The following is a 3,163-nucleotide window of genomic DNA, read 5'->3' as shown; positions in this document are numbered from 1 at the left end:
ACGAAGCAGTGATCCGACTCCACCGATGGAAGATGTCTAACTCTGATATGCGCAAAGTGTTGTCTGAACTCTTCGTTTGCAAAAAACCTATCCAACCTGGCATTGACATTTGCATCGCCTGCTTGATGATTATCCCATGTGTATGTTGTCCTTGACCAGCCAAGATCCTATAAAGAAACATCGTCGATCACCTCCCTGAAAGCGCGCATCTGCCTCTCCGGCCGTGCTGTTTTACTAAAGTGCTCGGAAGCGAACAAAGTTTCATTAAAATCACCCGCACACAACCATGCCGCATGAGGTATTGCATGAAGGGAGCGGAGGGTTTGCCAACTCTGGTGACGACCATCAACTCTTGGTGCCCCGCATATACCCGTGAAACGCCATGTTGAAGAAACTTGATCATTACTTTGGACAACCGCATCAATATGGCACTGACTAAAATTCTTTAACTCGACAATAACATCGCGAGACCAGAAAAGACCAATACCGCGACTAAGGCCGGCACTGTCTACAGCAAAACAACCTCCAAAACCTAGAGTGTATTTCAAATCCTCAACTCTTTTTGCATTGATTTTTGTTTCCATAACAAAGAGGAGGGTGGGTCCTTCTAGCTTCACAATACTGCGAAGCTCTCGAACTGCCTCGGGGTTCCCAAGCCCCCGACAGTTCCAGCTCAAACAGCTCATTGGGACGGGCAGGATCGCGGAGCGATCTCTGCCGAATTGTCCGGTGTGGGTTTCTTCTTTTCTGCTCACGGATGAAATCCTCCCCATCAGTGTCATTGCTAGCTGAAGTTGGATCCTCATCGTTTTTACTTGTGCCAGCTCCATCTGCATTTGTTCCTCCCCCAGTAAGGAGCAAAGTTTTCGCCACAGGCATGTATACCTGATTTGGCCCCTCTTTGCGCTTCGGCTGCGTCTTGCTCTTATGTGGGGAGATCACCTCCTCACCGGTTTCCTTGTGGGTGCTAGAATTTCTCGTTGTTTGTTTGTTGTTCGTACCCGACTTTGGTTCCTTGGGGAAACCATCATAGCCTTGCTTCCTTGACTCGTCCAAAGCACGAAGCGACTGACCAAATGGAAGTTCTCCTTTCTCATCTCTCGAACCTGGTGTCGGACAGTAAAGTTCAGAGTGTCCCGGTCTGCCACAGGAGAAACAGAAATATGGCACCTACTCATATTGGATGTCATACATGTCCACCTTCTTTCTCCTTGCAGAATCTATCAAAATCCACCTTCTAAGTGGTTTGTTCACGTCAATGGAGATCCTTGCACGCAGGAACCCCCCATTGTGGTCAAACTTGACTTGTTGTGCATGTTGATCCATCTGTTTAGCAATGGGCATCCACCATGGCTCATCTCTCAAATTGTAGGGTAGGTTAATAACCCTAGCCCAAATATGCAGCCTATCAAACTTTACCTCATCCGGCCTCATGCACTCATCAAACTCTGCCAATATGATAGCATGCTTGTTGATATGCCATGGTGATCCACCCCAAACTCGATCTTTATCTCGTTGATTCTCGAATTCCGCCACAAACAGGTTCAGCCCCGTAGGACGGAACTGCAACCCCCGTGGATTGCCCCACGCCGAACGGAGCGCGTTGGTGATGGTCTGAATATGAACAGGATTACGGTGCGGTACTTTACCAGCCAGCAGCCACTTCCCCAATCCTCCCTCCGTCCGACCATCAAGCACAAGCGGAGTCGCCTCTTCCTCAGATATGTCAAGCTTTCCCAAGGCCTCCTCCAGCTTCTTTCTCATGTCGCTGCCCGCCTGAGAACCGTCCCCTGCTGTCGCGCGAGGGGCAGCCATCGCCGGTATCCCAGCCGTCAATCCCTCCTCGCGCCGGCGACAAATCCCCGGTCGAACGTCGAGTTCCACGTCAAAACCCTAGATCGCCTCGGGCGCCGCCAGAGGGTTTAGGATTTCGGGGAAAAACTATGAAGAAATGGGAATTTGCTTCCAAAGAATTTTGAACTTGCATCTAAAAAAAATGAGTATTTGCTTCCAAAGAATTTTGTATTGCATCTAGAAAAATGAGGATTTGCTTCCATATACAACAAAAATAATGCATCTAACCAGGTTTTGCACCGCATAAACACAATGTAGACGCCCATGCTTCCAAAGATACATATTGTGCTTCTAAATCATTATGATACTATTTTCATATATCAGAGAATTGCTTTCATACAAACATATATTTTTTTCAATAAAAAAGGAAAATATATGATTTCCACAATTGTGAACATTTGCACCAGTTAAACAAAAAAATTGCTTCCATTGTGATCAAGAAGCACTGAACCATCTACGTCAGTAACACGATCTGCAAGCATAAGTGAAGATTGTGACGGGCACCATGGCCTTGTGGAAAGACGTGTTACATCTTACTACCTTCTTCTATACTTCCTGCAATCCGAGATATGATCATGCGACTGGGTTAACAAAATTCGATGAACATATCCTAAAGCGATGGAGAAGAACTCTACAATGCTTAAAATTATGAAAATGCCCAAATGGAGAAAAGAACAATAGAAACTATGCCCCCTCCATTCATCCATGATGATTTAATGATACATGCAATCCAGTTTCAAACTAGTGCATCAGTCAGGACTCACATGTGCTTCACCCTGGTCGCCTACTTGTACATGCAATGCAGAGATACAACGTCGCCGGGTAATCCACACTCCTCTCCTGCATCGCGTAAGAGGCTATCCCAGTTGGCCTCGTATCCAAACCGGGACAGCGCTCAGGCAAGGTGGATCAGAGGCCAAAACTGCAGGTGTAACAGGGCCCAATCCTGGCAAAATTAAGCACGGCGACGATGGAGGTTACTAGCTTGTCGGTGAGCAGGTGGTGGGTCAGTCCCCGCGCCAGACAAGGGGACACAACAACGAGGTGTAACTCGTGCTTGGCGGTAGAGAACCGGAGATGGGCATGGCAAGCTCTTCGATGTGCATCTGATGGACAGGAGAGATGGAGAGATTATGGGGCGTAGGCCAGAAAATCCGGTGGTTAATATCAGGCTTGATATGTCTCGAAAAAAATCAGGCTTGATTTAAGGGCATCTCTCAGCCGTGAGACCAAATACAAATCGACTTTGTCCGACGAGTCTGACAAATGATTCACATCGAAATACTGTAGGGAAGTGTTTCCCTTCATG

The sequence above is a fragment of the Triticum urartu genome, chromosome 6A, assembly GCF_056163025.1.
Source record: "Triticum urartu cultivar PI428250 chromosome 6A, HENAU_Tu73, whole genome shotgun sequence".
Taxonomy (NCBI): Eukaryota; Viridiplantae; Streptophyta; class Magnoliopsida; order Poales; family Poaceae; genus Triticum; species Triticum urartu.
The sequence above is the reverse complement of the archived record's forward strand: the minus strand, read 5'-3'. Positions refer to the sequence as shown.